At 35.3% G+C, this 20,622-nt stretch overlaps 1 long non-coding RNA gene across 1 annotated transcript in view; it reads right to left on the bottom strand.

Annotated features, from left to right (window-relative positions):
- Nucleotides 1-4,902: 4,902 nt before the first annotated feature.
- Nucleotides 4,903-20,622, bottom strand: part of LOC112621760 — a 46,508-nt gene continuing 30,788 nt past the window's right edge. The window contains exon 3 of the long non-coding RNA XR_003118765.1: nt 4,903-5,573. This is a non-coding gene — a long non-coding RNA (uncharacterized LOC112621760). The remainder of the gene's footprint in view (nt 5,574-20,622) is intronic.

The following is a 20,622-nucleotide window of genomic DNA, read 5'->3' as shown; positions in this document are numbered from 1 at the left end:
TAAGAAGCAGGTAGAGAGGAGGGGCAGGTCATCTGAAAAAGGAACCCCATGAGTAGACCTTTCAGCAGAAACCCAACAAGTCAAAAGGGATTGGAGGCCTATATTCAAGATTCTAAAAGAAAATAATTTCCAACCAAGAATTTTATATTCAGCCAAACTAAGTTTCATAAGCAAAAGAGAAAAATCCTTTTCTGACAGGTAAATTATAAGGGAATTTATTACTACCAGACCTGGCTTACAAGAGGTCCTGAAAGGAGTGCTAAATATGTAAAGGAAACACTGTTACCAACCACTACAAAAACAAACTTAATTACACAGATCATTGACACTCTAAGGCAACCACACAAACAAGTCTGCATAAAAATCAGCCAACAACACAGTGGCAGGATCAAATCCACATATATCAATGTTAACCTTGAATGTAAATGAGTTAAATGTCCCAATTAAAAGGCACAGAGTGTAAAGCTGATAAAGAAGCCAGATCCAACAGCATGATGTCTTCCAAAGATCCTTCTCTCGTGCAATAACACCCATAGGCTTAAAATGAAGGGATGGAGAAACATTTACCAAGCAAATAGAAATCAGAAAAAAGCAGAGGTTGCTGTCCCAGTGTCAGACAGAACAGACTTTATACCGACAAAGATAAAAAAGATGTGCATTACATAATGGTAAAAGGTTCAATTCAACAAGAAGACCTAACTATACTAAATATATATGCACCCAACACAAGAGCACCCAGATTCATAAAGCAAGTTCTTAGAGATCTAAGAAGAGACTTACTTCCACACAATCGTAGTGGGAGACTTCAATACTGACAGTATTCGACAGATCATCAAGGCAGAAAACTAACAAAGACATTCAGGACCTGATGTCCACACTTCACCAAATAGACTTAAGAGACAACTACAGAACTCTTGACCCCCACACAATAGAATACACATTCTTCTTATCTGTACATGGCACACACTCTAAAATTGAACATACAATGGGCCATGCAACAATTCTCAGCAAATTCAAAAAAAAAAAAAAAGAAATCATCATACCAACCACACTTTCCCAACACAGTGCAATAAAAAATATAAAAATGCTAAGAAAATTGCTCGAAATGATACAATTTCATAGAAATTAAACAACCTGCTCCTGAAAGACTTTGGGTAAACGATGAAATTAAGGCAGAAATAAAGACATTGTCTGAAACTAGAGAAAAAAAGACAACATGCCAGAGTCTCTGGAGCCTGGCTAAAGCAGTGTTAAGAGGGAAGTTTATAGCACTAAATGCCCACGTCAAGAAGTCAGAAAGATCTCAGATTAACAACCTAATATCACATCCAGAGGAACTCAGGAAATACGAACAAATCATCTCCAAATCTAGCAGAAGACAAGAAATAGCCCAAATCCATCCGGGAGCAGTGGCTCTCACCTGCAATCCCAGCACTTTGGGAGGCTAAAGCTGGCAGATCACTTGTGGTCAGGAGTTCGAGACCAGCCAACTACAACAAAAAGTAACCCAAATCAGAGCTGAACTGAAGGAAATAGAAGCACACACACACACACGATCAATAAATCCCTGAGTTGGTATTTTGAAATAATTAACATAAATAGACTGCTAGCTAGACTAATAAAGAGAATATTCAAATAAACATAATCAGAAATGACAAAGAGAGCATTACCACTGACCCCACAGAAATACAAAAAAAACCCTCAGAGACTACTATTAAATTGGTGCAAAAGTAATTGCAATTTTCACCATTACTTTCAATGGCAAAAACCAGAGTAACTTTGGAACCAACCTACGATTCTATGCACACAAACTAAGAAATCTTGAGGAAATCAACAAACTCCTGGAAACATACAACCTCCCAAGATTGAACCAGACAGAAATTGAATTTCTGAACAGACCCATAGCAAGTTCCAAAATTGAATCAGTAATAAAAAGCCTACTAATAAGAAAAAACACAGAACCAGATGGATTCACAGCTAAATTCTATCAGATGTATAGAGAAGAACTGATATCATTCCCAAATGAATAAAAATTGCTCTACCATAAAGACACATACATACATGTGTTGATCATAGTATCGTTCACAATAGCAAGGACATGTAATCAACCTAAATGCCCATCAACGGTAGACTGGATACAGATATTGTGGTACTCATACATCACGGAATACCACACAGCCAAAAAAAAAAAAAAAAAACAAACAAAAACACAAGACCTTATTCTCTGCAGCAACATGGATGGAGCTGGAGGCCATTATCCTAAGCAAACTAATTCAGGAACAGAAAACCAAATACTGCATGTTCTCACTTATAAGTGGGAGATAAACATTAAGAAAACATGGACACAAAGAAGGAAACAACAGCTACTGGGCCTACTTGAAGTTAGAGGAAGTGGGAGGAGGGAGAGGATTAAAAAGAACTGCATATTGGGCACCATACTTATTACCTGAGTGATGAAATAATCTGTACAGCAAACCCCCATGACACAATTTACCTACATAATGAAACTGCATGTGCACTTCTGAATGTAAAATAAGTTGTAAAAAAGAAATCTTATTTCAGCGATTGGGCCAGTTGACCATTAGCTATGACATATTACCATTTCAACTGGTTATACTACTTTAATGCTATGATAGCAACATTGACTACTCAGGGTAAAAGACAAAATTCAGGCCATCAGTTATGGTCAATAAAACATGAACACTGTACCAGAAAGTTTCTTCTTTTGTGTCAAGAGAGACAATTTGATTATACTGAAATATTAGTTTGTTTACATAATTGTAATCAAATGTTATCTCATTGTACAGATAAACACATTTTCAAATATAGCAATGTATATACTTTTAAAGAGCATGAACTTACTTTTCGGGTTAGATGTCCAGAGTTTTAGTAGGCATCCCTTGAACGACCACAGTCCAATCACTAATTTTAAATGATAAACAGCTGTGATCCAGAAAGGTCAAAGAGCTTATGCAAGAGGACTGAGATGGTAAGTGGTGGGGCCAATGTCATCACCAAAGTCTTCAGCATTTGAAAAAATGACATTGATACCTGGACTCCTAATGCCCTTCTTACAATGTCCTGGGAGAAGGGCACACAGTTTTTTAAATTCATTATTTTTTTTAGTCTGCTACTAACGTGTACAATGATCAAACAGGAATTGACTATTTAAACTCATTAATATTTTACAGGTCAGAGTATTAGCAACTGACAGCTAGTGAAGTAACACATGGCTTCAATTTGTCTCATTCCGACTGATGATGTGTGCTTTGATCACTTGACCTAGGTGGCATTTTCCAGACTAAAGTTATTCTTATTCCCTTTGTAATTAATAATTAGTCTATCAGGAGAGACACTCAAACTTTAAGAATACACTGTTTCTCATGAAACTTTTAATTTTTTCATACATTAATTTATATCAGAAAAGACACATAGTTTTGTACTTTGTCAATGGGTTAACTCTATATCATTGTATCATTATTTAATTTGCTCCTTAAAATGGTCCTGGTTTGGTCAGTGGGAATCCCTTTACCTAGTTTCAATGTCTTTTCCATGCATCTGCATCATTATTTTAGAGAGCTCACTTGCTTTCTGGCCCAGGATACCCAGGATCGTCTTGTAGTTTTTCTGGCCCAGCCGTTAAGCCAGCATTTTTCTGAGGACACTAGCTGGTTTTTTATTTTTAGTGGAGAATAATATTTAGAAGTTATAATCCGTGTTGGGTATGCTCATTTTTGTTGAGACATTATTGTTCCCCAGCCTTTTCAGTGGACAGGGCTAAGGAATATATGTATGTACAAACACAAGTAGTATAAAATAACTACATATTTAATTGTAGTACAATATATAATACAGTGAAAACTTATGTGTATATTTGTTTCTGTATCCATCTAGATGTTTTGAAAACCATGAATTCACAATGAAGCCTCTGATGCCAGACTATCATCATGCTTTCTTATAATATTTTCCTTTTCCGTATTTATAATTTCTTCTGTAATAGTGAGAAAATTAGTTCCCATTGTTTTCTAAACATACATAAATATATATATATTCTAAACATATATATGTTTGTGTGTATGTATGTGTGTGTGTGTATATATATTTCATGAGTCCTTACATGCATTATCAAACTCCTATTGCTGCCATTGCTACCAGCTTCTCCCAACATGGTTGCCCTCCTCACACTTCTCAGAATTCTGTTGCTCTTTCACGGCTGCCTTCCTCACTACACTCTGGCAATGATACCATGCAGCTGAACTTCACCCTGCCTATCTTTTCCCTTCTCAGCCACTTTTGTGTACTTACACCTCGCTCCAGGATACCCTTCTCTAAGGATGCCCTCCTTATCCTGATCAAGATCTGATACTCTTGCTAGATTGCTTCCTATGCTGATACTTTCCTCACCTTGCTGAATCTCTGGCACTTGTCACTAGATGGTGCCTCTAGTTAACACCCTGTTTTTCCTCCCATCAGGCTCTGACGCCTTGAACTGGACTGCCTTTCTCTATGCATTTTCTTGTTACTGTGCCTGAGCTCTGACAAAACACACTTGGCTGCTCCTTCACCTGCACATTCTCTACTCAGGCTCTGACATTCCATGTTGGACTATCCCTCTCCTCACTTTAATTTGGCTCTGGCATCTCATATCTCTGCAGGGGCTCTGACACCTTATGCTAGGAAGTAGTAAGTCCCTTGCAGCCACTGAGGGTAATATCCCCTTGAAGCCTGCTCTGAAACTCAAAAGGATGAACAGCTGATTCTGTGTCATTTCCTTTAGCTCTAGAGATGTCTGAGGATTTGATTCTTGGCCAATTATTCTTATATACTCATAAAATCATTTTTAAAATTCTATACTAAATTCAAGGGAGATATGAACCTGATCAAAATATGTATTGAACCAGACACTGTCAACATTTTTTATTAAATAAGGAAAAACCAGCTTTGATGACACACAACTGCCTTTGTAGATGGAAGCTGGTCATGGACTCCTAGTCATATATATTGGAAGGGCTAAGTGATTATCTGGTTATAAAGGCTAAAGGGATCCTAGAGCTTATTGGCTTCCCTGAGCTGAGTTTGTCTGCACATATTCAACCTCATTTCTTAGCATAAAATGACTGGGATACCAGAAGCTGGGTCTAGGAATCACATGTTTCCTCTATACACTGGCTGTGGATACTATGTAGCCTGTTTTTTTCTTTTAAGCTTTAGCTAACTAAACTTGGTGCTTGCTAAAGGCCACTACATTTAATAAATTTAATTACTGATTGATAGAAATCCAAGCCTGTAGCGGCTGGTAGAGCAGAGTGGAAGTTGTAGCATTCTTGGCCGATTAAAGAATGCATAACTAAGGAAGTCTGGGTTTAGAAGAAAGGCTGTAAAATCACATACCATATAGTGTGTGCTTCTGTGAGTCATCAAAACATATGCAAAAATTTTGATCCAGTCTTCTGAGTCTTTGAAAAAGGTTGGTTGTGGGAATAGAAGAGACAATTCTGGGTATCTAGCCAAGGTTAGCTTCCAGGCAGGGGATCGGACCTTTGAGTCAGCAACAAAGCAGAGAAAAGTATTTTCTATTAGGAGGTAAAGGATATAAATTAGACTGAATATATACATATATGTGCTCTGCTTAATTGGTTATGGAAGTACTACTCCTTTTTTGGATTATCTACATCTCCAGATTTTAAACAAAATTAGAGAACGGAAAAAACCTAAGAAGTAGATGCCAAACTGCTGGACACGGTGGTTCACACCTGTAATCCCAACACTTTGAGAGGCTGAAGCAGGCAAATCACCTGAGGTTGGGAGTTCAAGACCAGCCTGGGCAACATGGAGAAACCCCCATCTCCACTAAAAATACAAAATTAGCCAGGCGTGGTGGCACATGCCTGTAATCTCAGCTACTCGGGAGGCTAAGGCAGGAGAATTGCTTGAACCCGGAAGGTGGAAGTTGCAGTGAGCCAGGATTGCGTCATTGCACTCCAGCCTGGGGAACAAGAGCGAAACTCTATCTCAAAAATAAGTAAATAAATAAAAGAAGTAGATGCCAGACAATATAAGAATGAATACTTAAGTAAATACAAATATTTTTCACTTAATGTCATAATTTGCAAGTACAAACCAGATATCTGTGCAGAAACACTAACCAAACTAATTTTTAATTATAATCTTTTAATTTTCTGGTAATTATTGATTTGCATGCAGTTGAAAGAAATAGTTCTGAAAGATTCTGTGAATCCTTTACTCGAGTTCCTCCAATGATAACATCTTACAAAACTATAGTACCATATTGCTACTAGGAGATTGTCATTGGTGCTGTCAAGATATGGAACATTTCTATCACAACAAGCATTCTCATGTTAACTTTTTACAATCACACCTGATTTTCTCCTACCTCACCCCTCTTTAACCTTGGCAATCACTAATTTGTTCTCCAATGTCATAATATGGTAAATTTCAAGAATATAATATAAATGAATTCGTATACTATATAACCTTTTGGGATTGTTTCTGTACTCCTCAAAATTATCTGGAGACTTACCCAGTTTTTTGTGTGTAACAGTATTTTTTTTAATCCTGAATAGTATTCCATGATATTACTATACCACACTTTGTATAACCATTCACATATTGAAGAACATCTGATGATTGTTTGTGGTGTTTAACTATTACAAATAAATCTACTATAAACATTAGTGTACAGGTTTTCTATATATTAGTGTAGAAGTTTTTATTTTCCTGGATAAAAGTCCAGCAGTTCAATTACTGAGTCAGGTGGTAGGTGGATGTTTAATTTTTTAAGTAATTGTCAAACTGTTTTGCAGAGTATCAGGAACCATTTCTTTCATATCCTCCCTAGCAACAAAGTGAAATAAATTCTGCACATTCCAACTAGCATTTGATGTTAATATATTTCATTTTAGCAATTCTGATGTGTGTGTAGTGATATGGTGATTTTATTTTCATTTTTTGTAATGGATAATTATTTTGAAAATGTTCTTAGCTGAAATGTATCTTCGTATATGTTGCTCACTCTGTTTTCACTGTTGAGTTCTGAAAGCTTTTTGTTACTAACATTTTCTCACTACTCAATATGTATACTCTTTATTTTTCTTGTGTTATTGCACTAGCAATAACAACTTCTAGTACAATTCTGAATAAGGGTGATGGGGAGATATCCTTGTATTACTCTGGAACGTAGCGAGAAAACATGCAATTTCTTACTGTTAAGCGTGACAATAGCTTTAGGCTTTTTGCAGATGTTCTTTGTCAAGTTTAGGAAGTTTCTCACTATTTTTAGTTTGAGAACTTTTTTCTTTACCATTAATGAGTGTTTAAAGTGTCAAATACTCTTAATGTACTATAGCCTGTTGGTGTACCGAATGCATTATTTTCAAATGTTCAAAACATCATTGCATAGCTACTATAAATCTCATTTGGTCTTGGTGTATAATTCTTTTTATATATTGTTGGAACTGATTTCCTAATATTTTGTTGAGGATTTTTGCATCTGTGTTTATGATAGCTATTGTCTGTAGCTTCCATTTCTTGTAAAATCTTCAACTGTTTTTGTATTAGATTAATTCTATATTTACAGAATTATTTAAGAAGTGTTCCCTTGTCTTACACTTTTTGGAAGACACTGTTATATATACACCCATGAAACTTTCACCTCAGTCACAATAATGAACATATACATCATTCAAAAACTTTCTTCATGCTCCTTTGTAATTCTTGTATCCTTCGTCTTCCCCTCCTCAAGCACTTTCTGTCACTACTCATTAATTTGAACTTTCTAGAACTTTATATAAATGGATTGATAAAAATATGCTTTTCATTCTGACATCTTTAACTCAGCACAAATTTTGAAATTCATTTGTATTATAGCATGTAACAACAGTTAATTCCTTTTTGTTACTGAGTAGTATTTCACTGCAAGAATATATATTAGTTTGTTTGTTCACTAACTTGTTCAGGGACATTTGGATTATTTCTACTTTTTAGCTATTAAAAATAAAGCTGGTAGAAACGTTCATGTATCAGCCTTTGTAACACTTTTCCTTTCATGTAAATATTTAGTTGCAGAATGATTGTGTCATTCAAAGTGTATACTTAACTTTCAAATAATTGCCACACCGTTTTCCAAAGTAGCTTTGCCATTTTAACTTGCCATCAGCATTGATGCAAGTTTTAGTTGCTCCACATGCTTACTAACAGTTGGTATAATCAGTCAGTAATTTTCATTTCAGCCGTTTTACTAGCTGTGTAATGGCATCTAGATATGATTTTAATTTGCATTTCCCTAATGACTAAAATGTTGAGCATCATTTTTCTGTTTATTTGCCATTCTTACATCTTTTTTGGTCAACGTTTGTTAAGATATTTGTCTCATTTTTAAAATACTGATATCAGATATATGATTTGCAACTACATTGTCCTAGTCTGTAGGTTGTATTTTTCTTTTTTAAACTGTGCCTTTGAAAGTGCAGAAGATTTTAGTTTTGATAAAATCCAATTAAACAATTTATTTTTTCATAAATCATATTTTTGAAATCATATCTAAGAAGTTTTTGTGTAACTCGAGTTCAAAAAGCCTTTCTTTTAGCTATCTGTAAGTATTGTAGTTTTGCATTTTATACTTTTTTATGATCAAATTTAAAGGAATTTTTATATGTAGTCCAAAAAAATACTTTTTTTTAAATTTTGCCTATAGATATCTAATTATTTTAACATCATTTGTTTTAAAAAAAGACTGTCTTTCTTCCACTGACTTGTATTTGTACCTTTGTCATAAATCAATTCTCCACAAATGTTTGTCTCTTACTGGATTCTCTACTTAGCTCTATTGATTTATTTTTCCTATCTTTGTGTCAAATACCACCTGTCTTCATTACTACAGTTCTATAGTAAGTCTTGAAGTCAGGTAATAATCTTGATTTTATTCTATAGATAGAAATTAGAGCCAGGCACCATGGCTAACCCTGTAATCCTAGCACTTTGGGAGGCCGAAGCAGGCAGATCAGTTGAGCTCAGGAGTTTGAGACAAGCCTGACTAACATTGTGAAACTCCGTGTCTACTAAAAATACAAAAGTTAGCCAGACATGGTGCACACCTGTAAACTCAGTTACTCTTGTGGCTGAGTCATGAAAATCACTTGAACCCAGGAAGTGGAGGTTGCAGTGAGCCGAGATCACGCCACTGCACTCTAGCCTGGAAGACCGAACGAGACGTTGTCACCACCGTCACCACCACCAATAACAATAACAATAACAACAGATGTTAGGAAGTACTTCAACTTTGTTCCTCTTGTTAAATGTTACTTTTTGCTGTTTTGGGACCTTGGTATTGCCATGTGAATTTTAAAATTGGCTACTCAATTTCTGAAAAAAACTTTCAGTTTTCATTTAATACACACATTAATTTAGGAAAAACTGGTATCTTAAATTGACAATTCATAAACATTTCTCTGTTTATGTCTCCTTTGCATTTCTCCTTTTCTTAGACCTTCATTAATTTCTCTCATAACTGTTTTACAGTTTTTGATTTGCTGGTCTTGCATATCTTTTTGCATTTTATATTTTAATGTTATTGTAAGGGTGTTTTTAAATTTCAATTTCAGATTAATCATTGGTGGAATATAGAAAAGCAATTTCTTTTACTATTTTGATTTTGTATCCTGCAATATTGCTAAATTTTTGTAGTATTTCTAGGATTTTTTAGATTCTATTTGATTTTCTAATATAGATTATCACTTCTGCAAACTAAGATAGTGTTATTTTTATTTTCCAATTTGAATAATATTTACATATTTTTCTTGCCTGTGTGCACTGCCTATACCTTCTATTTGAATATATGTGATAATAGCAGACATCCTTGCCTTGTTCCTAACCTTAGGGATAAAGTGTGTAACTTATTACCATTAAATATGGTGTTAGCAGTAGGATTTTCATGGAAGTTCTTCATTAGGTTGAGGATTTCCCCTTTTGGCTATATCTTTCATCAGAAATGGATGTTGGATTTTTGTAAAAATTTTTTCCTGAGTATACTGAGATGGTCATACTTTTTTTGTTGTTAATATATTTAATTGCATGATATTTTAATTTTAAACTGGGTTTGCATTCCAATGATCAATTCTTATCTTTCTAATATATCATTAATTTCAATTTGCTAAAGTTTTGATTAAAATTTTTGCATTTATTAATGAAGGATATTAGTTTGTATGTTTCATTATCTTGTAACATCTTTGTCCGGTTTGAGTATCAGTGTATTGCTGCCTTCACAGAATGAGTTGGAGAATGTTCTCTGCTTGCAACTTTCTGGAAGAGATTGTGTAAAATTGAGAGGATTACTTTCTTAAATGTTTGGTAGAACTCACCCATATAGTTATCTGGCCTGGGATTCTCTTTTTCAGTAGGTTTTTAACTACATATTTAATTTCTTTAACTGATATAGAACTACTCATGATATCTATTTCTTCTTAAGTGAACCTTCATAGTTTGTATTTTTCAAGGAACATTTTCATTTCATTGAAACTGTCAAATTTAAAACCATAAACCATTTATAAAATTTATCTATTATCCTGTAAATATTTATAGAACCTGTACTGATATCACATCATCTACCTCATTCCTGATATTAGTAATTTGTTTCTTCTTTCTTTCCTGGTAAGTTTGGTGAAAGGCTTATTGATTTGGGGTTTAATCAAAGAAACTGTTTCACTGATTTTTCTATGCTGTTTTTCTGTTTTATATTTTAGGATTTTCATATTTATTTTTATAATGTTATTCATTCTCCTTGCTTTGGGTTTATTTTGCTGAACTTTTCCCAGTTTTTTAAGCTGAAGTTGTTTATTTGAGGACTTTATTCTTTTCTTATATTGACATTTAGTACTATACATTCCCACCATGTACTACTTAGTGGCAAATGACATGTTTTGATAGGCTGTGTTTTTACTGTTATTCAATTCAAAATACTTTTAATTTGTATTCTATTGTTTTCTGTTACCCATTAGTTATTTAAAATTATTCATGTGGTTCATGACATTTGAGAATATTCCAAATGTCTTTCTGTAATCAATCTCTAATTTAATTTCATTGTGGTTAGAGAATATTCTTTGTAAGAGTTGAATTCTTTTAAACTTATTAAAACATTTTATTGCTCAGAAGATGGTCTATCCTACTAAATATTCCAGGTGCACTTAAAAAGAATGTAAATTCTGCTGTTGTTGGGTGGAGTGGTCAAAAAAATATACTTATGTCAAGGTGATTTAATGTGTTTTTATTTATTTTTTTTATAATTTTACTGATTCTCTGTCTACATTTTGTTATTTATTGAAAGAGAGATGTTGGGATCTCTGGCTATAATGGTGGACTTTTCCATTTCTCCTTACATTTCTATCAATTTTTGCTTTATGTATGTTAAAGTTCATTAAGTTAATAAACATTTGGTAATGTTATGTACTTTTGCTAGATTGATGAATCTACTTTTTCTGACATGGTTATAGCCATTGAAATTTTGTTTTTAGTGGTATTAACATGGTCTATTTTTTCTATTTTATTTTAAACATATTTTTGTCTTTATAAAGTTTGTTATTTATGATCATCATATAGTTGTGATGTGTGATTTTATCCAATCTGAAAATCTCCTCCTTTTAATTGAAGTATTTATACCACAGCAGTTTAGTGTGATTATTGATATACATAAATTGTATTATGTCATCTTGCTGTCTGTTATTTGTCTCATCTGTTGTTATTATTGTACACATTTATTGTTAATGTTCTCCCTTTTTTGGATTTTTTTATTATTAAATTTTATTTCCTTTGTTGTTCTAGTAACTTTTTTGTTGTTGTTACTTTAGTGATTAGTTCAGGGTTTAGTGTGAACATCTTTAACTTATCACAGTCTGCCCTTAAGTGATATTATATCACTTCACATGTAGCATAAAAGCCTTTTAAAATTTAGTATTAGAATAACGATGTGTCTTAGATAATTTAGGCTATTTAACAAAGTACCATGGGCCACACAGCTTATAAACCTTGTACATTTATTTTTTACAGTTCTGGAGACTGGGACGTCCAAGATCAAGTCACTGGTAGATGTAGTTTCTGGTGAGAGTCCATTTCCTGATTCACAGATAGTGCCTTTTAGTTGTGTCCTCACATAGTCAAAGGGGCAAGGCTTCTTTCTGGGACTTCTTTTGTTAGAACACTAATTCCATTCACGAGGGATCAACCTTCATGACCTAACTACCTCCCAAATGACCCCTACTTCTCATACCATCACTTTGTGAAAAGGTTTCAACATACGAATTTTGGGTGAACACAAACTATGTTAACTATAAAGTATTTGTGTGTGTGTGGAGCATTGGTGAAGAGTATTAAAGCAATGCAAAAAGATGAGTAGGACTTTGCAACTGCCTTTAAATATGTTATACTGTTGCTTCTGTTTAGAACCATCAGCAGAACACCAAAGTCATATTAACTTGGTTCTTCTGGTACAAGAATTCTAGAAATAGATTGTCTGCACAATGTCTTCAAAATGCCAGAAACCTTATAAAAATACTACATTTGATTAAAGAGAATTTCACTGATAAGATCTCACAGTTTTATGGAAAGGCATTATCTTCCAAGGTTTTATGAACTGTTATTATATGCTATTTTACATGCAAAATGTAAATATTTGTCTCTTGAAAAAAAATTTCCAGGTCCAAACTAGTTTTGAACACACTGATTGTTTTCAATCTTACAGAGTCTCAGTAGAGATTCTTAGTAAAGTTTTAAACATTCTCAGTAAAGAGATCCTGTGAACAAACCTTTTAATTAACTAATTATTTTCAGAACTTATATGACTATATTGCTATATATCTTCTGTTTTTCTTGCCTATATTTCCAATTCATCCTTTTCTACTCTGCTCTCTGCCTTGAAAGACTGACCTGTATGTGTTGCAGCAACAGATTTCCTAGCTCCCTAACTTTACTATGGGTTTGACTTACAACATAAGAAGAAAGACATTCAGGTACTTGTTCCTTCGGTTTCAATTCTACTGGTTTTTCCTGTTTTTGTCCCTGATAGAAAATCATGATTCCTAAACATAGCCTTTCACATATGAATCTTTCTTTTAATGTTTAGGTTAGGTTCTCCTCCTTTTATCTCTTTATCTTATAACAGTAACAGTTAATAACGCTAGGTTACTGTAATTTCCCTTTTGGCTTATTTAGAATCCGTCCATACCTTGGAAGTAGCAAAGCTGTTCCTGAAATGTCCTTCCTGCTGAGGTATTCTTTTTTTTTTTTTTTTTTCCAGAATAACTATTAACATCTATTAGAACACTACTGTTCCAGAGACTATAATTTAGGACAGTTGAATGCTATAAAGGGTCATGGAATATTGTTTAGTAGGCATGGTATTTAGTTTCAGTTGTAATAAAAAAATGGTTTTGAAAACTTTATTGAATTACTTGACCTCTCTAGGATTTATTTTTAACATCTTTACAATAAATTTATCATATTAGGTGATTCCTAGAGTTCTTTTAAACTTGAATTCACTTGAGATGCTATTTGCTTAGCCATTATACAAGGTACTCTATCAGAGCATTAATAAATTTACAGGGGGTTGAGGTAAAGCAAAACAGTGGAAGAGAAGGGTCCACCAATCATTTCCCCCACAAGGATACCAATTCAACAACTATTTACACTAAAAAGGCACCTTAATAAGAACCAAAAATCAGGTGAGCACCACAGTACCTTGTTTTAACTTCATATCTCTGAAAAGAGGCACTGAAGAGGAAAACAAACAAAAAACAACAACAACAAAAAACAGTCATCAATAGCTGACAGCATCCTTCCCTGGCAGTAGTGGCATGCTGCAGAGTGAGTTTCTGTTCACTAGGCAGAGGGACTATCTCAGTGCTGCCCTATTATAGCAGAAAAACAAAACTGGACTAAAGTCAGGTGACTCCCACCCATTGAGGGAACATTTAAACCAGCCATAGTCAGAGGAGAATCCCGGTCTCAACATTCAAACTTGAGATCTCACATGGGCTAAAGTGCTCTGCGACCCTAAATAATTTTGAAAGGAAGTCTAGTCCACAAGGACTGCAAAACCTTGGGTGAATCCTAGCACAGATAGAGGCCCAGAGCCAGCAGACTGGGGAAACATGAGACCTATTGAGACACCAGCAAGGGCAGCTACAGGAGTGCTGGCATCACCCTTCTCCTAACCCCAGGCTGCACAGCTCATGACTCCAAAAAGACACCTTTCTTCTGACTGAGGAGAGGAGAAAAAAAGACTGCAGAGGACTTTGTTGTGCCTCTTGGACACCAACTCAGTCACAGCAGTATAGGTCAGTGGTCAGAGCTATGAGGCCCCTTTTCTAGGCTCTAGCTTCTGGATGACATTTCTAGACACTCCCTAGGATAGAAAGGAAACTAACTGCTGCCTTGAATGGTAGGACCCAGTCCTGGCAGGATTCATTACCTGCTAACTGAAGAGCCCTTCGGCCCTGAATAACACTGATACCCAGGTACTACATCAAGGGCTTTGGGTAAGACTCTGAGATTTGCTGGCTACAGGTGAGACTCAGTGCATTACCAGCTGTGGTGGCTACAAGGCAAGACTCCTTCCCCTTCAAAAAAGCAGAGGGAAAAGTAAAGGGGACTTGGCCTTAGACCTTAGGCACCAGCTTGGTTGCACAAGTGGAGAGCACCAAGCAGGCTCTGGGGACCTCAATTCTGGGACTTAACTCTCGAATGGCATTTCTGGACCTGCTCTGGCTCAGAGGGGAGCCCACTGCCCTGAAGGGTGAATCCCAGCCAGGCAGCATTCACCACAAAATTATTGAAGAACTCTTAGGGCTTAGGGGTACATTGGCTATAGTGTGGTCGTACTCTCCATGGGCCTGGGATGGTAGTGGCCATTGGATGAGGCTCCTCTGGCTTTGGGAAGGCAAAAGAAGAGTGAGAAGGACTGTGTCTTGTGGTTTGAGTGCCAGCTCAGCTGCAGTACAATAGAACACGAGATAGACTTCTAAGAATTTTTACTGTAGCCCCTGGCTCCCATATGGCACCTCTGGACCCATTTGGGGTCTGGGACAAATCACCACCCTGAAAGAAAAAACACAAGTCTGACTGAGTATGGCACCTGGTGTTTTTAGAGTGCCAGACCTTGAGAGAACACAGGCGGTAGCTAGGGAGTGGTTACAGCAGGCCTTGGACAAGACCCTGTGCAGTACTGACTTTAAGTCTGATCTAGTACAGTCATAGTGATGATAGCCACAGGATGTCTGGGCCACTCCACCCCTAGTTTCAGGTGGCTCAGGATACAGACAGAGACTCCATTCGTTTGGGAGAAAGTAAGAGAAGAGAACAATAGTGTTTTCCTGGTAATCCATAGGAGTCTTTTGGACCTTGTCCAGGATAAGGTGGTACTTCTATAAGCCTGCAAAAAGCACAGTATTACTAAGTTTGGTGTACTCCTAAAGTAGATTCAGCTTAGATCATAGCACCCAAAGTCTTTTGAATATTTGGAAAGCCTTCCCAAGAAGAAAGGGTACAAACAAGCCCAGAGTGAGAAAACTACAATAAATACCTAATCTTTAATGCCCAGACACAGACAAACATCTTCAAGTATCAAGAGGATCCAGGAAAACATGACCTCACCAAATAATCTAAATAAGGCACAAGGGACCAGAGAAGTTCTTTTTTTTTTTTTTTTTTTTTGAGATGGAGTCTCGCTCTGTCACCCAGGCTGGAGTGCAGTGGCTGCATCTCAGCTCACTGCAAGCTCCGCCTCCCGGGTTTATGCCATTCTCCTGCCTCAGCCTCCCGAGTAGCTGGGACTACAGGTGCCCGCAACCTCGCCCAGCTATTTTTTTGTATTTTTTAGTACAGACAGGGTTTCACCATGTGAGCCAGGATGGTCTCGATCTCCTGACCTCGTGATCCACCCGTCTCGGCCTCCCAAAGTGCTGGGATTACAGGCTTGAGCCACCGCACCCGGCCAACAAGGGACCAGAGAAACAGAAGTATATGATTTTTTAGATAAAGTATTCCAAACAGCTGTTTTCAGGAAACTCAATAAAATTCAAGAAAACATGGGGAATGAATTCAGAATTTTATTAGATACATTTAATAAAGAGACTGAAGTAATTAAAAAGAGTCAAGAATAAATTCTGGAGCCAAAAAAAATGCAATCAGCTTAATGAAGAATGCATCAGAGTCCTCTAACAGCAGAACTGATCAAGCAGAAGAAAGAATTAGTGAGCTTGAAGACAGGCTATTTGAAAACATACACTCAGAAGAGACAAATGAAAAATGAATAAAAAGACTACCGCCTAAGTTCTCTCAAGACCTAGCACTCTAAAATCAACCAACAGGATCTAGAAAATAGCCTCAAAGGGGAAAATATAAAAGTTATTGGCCTTAAAGAGGAGGGTAGAGGAAGAGATAGCAGTAGAAAGTTTATTCAAGGGATATAATAACAGAACTTCCAAAACCTAGAGAAATATATCAATAACCAAGTACAAGAAGGTTATAGAACACAGGACAGATTTAACCCAAAGAAGACTACCTCAAGTCATTTAATAATCAAACTTCCAAAGGTCAAGGATAAAGAAAATATTCTAAAAACATCAAGAAAAAAGAAACAAGTATGATACAATAGAACTCCCATACGTCTGGCAGCAGACTTTTCAGTGCAAACCTTAGAGACCAGGAGAGAGGGACATGATACATTTAAAGTGCTGAAGGGAAAAAACTTTTACCCTAGAACAGTATTAGATTGGTGCAATAATTAGTGTGATTTTAGGTTTGTGCAAAAGTTATTGCATTAAAAGGGAATGGCAAAAACTGCAATAACTTTTGCACCAACATAATGTATGTGATGAAATTATCCTTCAAACATGAAGGAGAAATAAAGACTTTTCCAGACAAACAAAAGCTGAGGGATTTTATCAAAACCAGACATTTTCTACAAAAATTTCCAGAGAGAGTTCTTCAATCAGAAAGAAGAGAATGTTAATGAGCAATAAGTAATTACCTGAAGCTACAAAACTCACTGATGATAGTAAGTACACAGAAAAACATGGAATATTATAACACTGGGATTAAGGTGTATAAACTACTCTTATCCTAAGTGGAAAGACTAAATGATAAATCATTCAAAAATAAAAACTTCACCAATCTTTGAAGACATCAACATTACAATAAGATGTAAAAAAATAAAAAATTAAAGTGAGAGGGTGAAAGTAATACGGGGAGTTTTTATTACTTTAATTTTTGCTTGTTTCTTTATGCAACAAGAATTAAGTTGTTATCAGCTTAAAATTATAAGTCATACGATAATATTTGCTACCCTCATAACCTCAAACCAAAACCTACAAGAGATACACAAAAAATTAAAAGGAAGAAACTAAATCATATCACCAGAGAAAATCACCTTCACAAAAAAAAAAAGAGGACAGGAAGGAAAAGAAGAGGGAAGAGAGGACAACAAAACAACCAAAAAACAAATAACAAAATGGAAGAAGCTAAGTCCTTACTTATCAATAATAACATTGAATGTATGGACTAATCCCTCTAATCAGAAGACATAGAGTGTTTGAATGGACAAGAAAATAAGAACCAATGATCTGTTGCCTACAAGAGACACACTTTACATATAAAAGCACACAGAGACTAAAAATCAAGGGATGAGAAAAATATATTTCATGCCAATGGAAACCAAACACGAGCACAAGTGACGACACTTAAATTAGACAAAATAGATTTCAAGACAAAAACTATAAGAGGAGGCAAAGTAAGTCACTATATAATGACAAAGGGGTCAATGTAGCAAGGTGATATAACGATTTTAAACATAGATGCACCTAACACTGGAGCAGCCAGATATATAAAGTAAATATTATTAGAGCTAAAGAGAGAGATAGGCCTCAATACAATAATAGGTAGAGACTTCAACTTTTAGCATTGGACAAATCTTCCAGATCGAAAATCAACAAAGGAACATTGGATTTAATCTGCGCTATAGACCAAATAGATATAATAGATATTTACAGAACATTTCATCCAAGAGCTACAGAATACACATTTTTTTCTTCTCAGCACATAGATTATTCTCAAGGATATACCATATATTAGGCCACAAAACAAGTCTAAAATATACAAAAAAATTGAAATAATATCAAGCATCATCTCTGACAATATAATAAAACTAGAAATTAATAACAAAAGGAATTCTGGACATTATGCAATAAATGGAAATTAAAAACAATATGACCAAACTGAATGACCAATGTAGGTCAATAAAGAAATTAAAAAAGAAATTTTAAAAAAACTTCTTGAAACAAATGACAATGCAAACACAACATACCAAAACCTATGGGATACTGCAGAAGAGGTACTAAGAAAAAAGTGTATTGTCATTAGTTCCTACATAAAAAAATTAAAAACTTCAAATAAGCAACCTAATGTTGCATCTTAGAGAGCCAGAAAAGCAAGAGCAAATCAAACCAAAATTAGTAGAAGAAAATAAATAATGAGGATTAGAGCAGAAATAAATGAAATTACAATGAAGAAAATAATACAAAAATGAATGAAAGAAAAAGCTGTTTTTTTGAAAAGTTAAACCAAAGTGACAAAACTTTAGCCAGAGTAACTAAGAAAATATGAGAGAAGATGCAAATAAATAAAATCACAGATGATAAAGGAGACCTTACAACTGTTAAGTGTAGAAATTGAAAGGATCATTAGTGGGTACTATGAGCAACTATGTGCCAACAGGTTAGAAAATGTAGAAAAGTGGACAAATTACTAGACACATACCATCTACCAACATTCAACCATGAAGAAATTAAAAAACTAAGTAGAACATTAAGTAATGAAATCAAAGCTGTAGTAAAAATCTCCATCAGGGCCAGGCACGGTGGCTCATGCCTATAAACCCAGCACTTTGGGAGGCCGAGGTGGTAGATCATGAGGTCAGAAGATCAAGACTATCCTGGCTAATACACTGAAACGCCATCTGTACTAAAAATACAAAAAATTAGCCAGACATGGTGGTGGGTGGCTGTAGTCCTAGCTACTCAGGAGACTGAGGCAGGAAAATGACATGAACCTGGGAGGCGGAGCTTGCAGTGAGCCAAGATCCTGCCACTGTACTCCATCCTGGGTAACAGAGCGAAGCTCTGTCTCCAGGAAAAAAAAAAAAAAAAATATTGGCCGGATGTGGTGGCTCATGCCTGTAATCCCAGCACTTTGGGAGGCCAATGCAGGCAGACCACGAGGTCAGAAGATCAAGACCATACTGATCAACATGGGGAAACCCCATCTCTACTAAAAATACAAAAATTAGCTGGGTGTGGTGGCACATGCCTGTAATCCCAACTACCTGGGATGCTGAGGTAGGACAATCACTTGAACCAGGGAGTCAGAGGTTGCAGTGAGCCAAGATCACACCACTGCACTCCAATCTGGGCAATACAGCAAGACTCCATCACAAAAAAAAAAAACACAAAACAAAACAAAAAAAAACCCTTATGAAAAGCCAAGCACTTGTGATGGCTTCACAGCTGAATTCTATGAAACATTTAAGGAAGAACTAATACCAATTTTACTTAAACTATTCCAAAAAGCAGAGGAATATGGAGTACTTTCATACTCGTTCTACAAGGTCAATAATACCCTGATACCAATACCAAGTGAAGACACATTCAAAAAAGGAAATTATAGGCCAGTATCTCTGATGAATATTGACTCAAAAATCCTCAACAAATACTAGAAAACTGAATTTTGCAATACATTAAAAAGACCATTCATCATGACCAAGTGTGATTTATTCCTGGGATGCAAGGATGGTTCAACACATGCACATCAAACAATGTGATAATCATATGAACAGAATGATGGACAAAACCCATTTGATCATTTCAATTGATGCTGAAAAGTATTTGATAAGAATCAATATTCCCCTATAATAAAAAGCCCAAAGCAACAGTACAGAAGTAACATACCTCAACATAATACAACACCACTAGGATCATACTAAATGGCAAAAAACTGGAAGTCTTTCCACTAAGTTCTGAAACATGACAAGGGTGTCCACATTCACTATTATTATTCAACATAGTACTGGAAGCCCTAGCTAGAGCAATTAGGCAAGAGAAAGAAAGAAAAGGTATCCAAATTGGAAAGACAGAAGTCAAATTATTCTTGTTTGCAGATGATACGGTCTTATATTTACAAAACCCTATTAGAACTGATAAACTAATTCAGTAAAGTTGCAGGATATAATATCAATATATGAAAATCAGTAGCATTTCTTTATGATACAGCAGACAATCTGAAAAAGAAGTAACAATGTAATCCCATGTAAAATAGCCACAAATAAAAGTAAATGCCTAAGAATTACTAAGAATTAAATACCAAAAATGCAAAAGGTCTCTATAATAAAAACTATCAAACAATAATAAAAGAAATTGAAGAGGACACCAAAAAAAAAAAAAAAGAAAAGATATTCAATGTTCATGGATTAGAAGAATCAATACTGTTAAAACGTCTATACTACTCAAATCAATCTACAGATTCAATGAAATTCCTATAAAAATAGCAATGACATTATTCACAGAA

Source organism: Theropithecus gelada, chromosome 3 (genome assembly GCF_003255815.1).
Source record: "Theropithecus gelada isolate Dixy chromosome 3, Tgel_1.0, whole genome shotgun sequence".
NCBI lineage: Eukaryota > Metazoa > Chordata > Mammalia > Primates > Cercopithecidae > Theropithecus > Theropithecus gelada.
The sequence above is the reverse complement of the archived record's forward strand: the minus strand, read 5'-3'. Positions and strand labels throughout refer to the sequence as shown.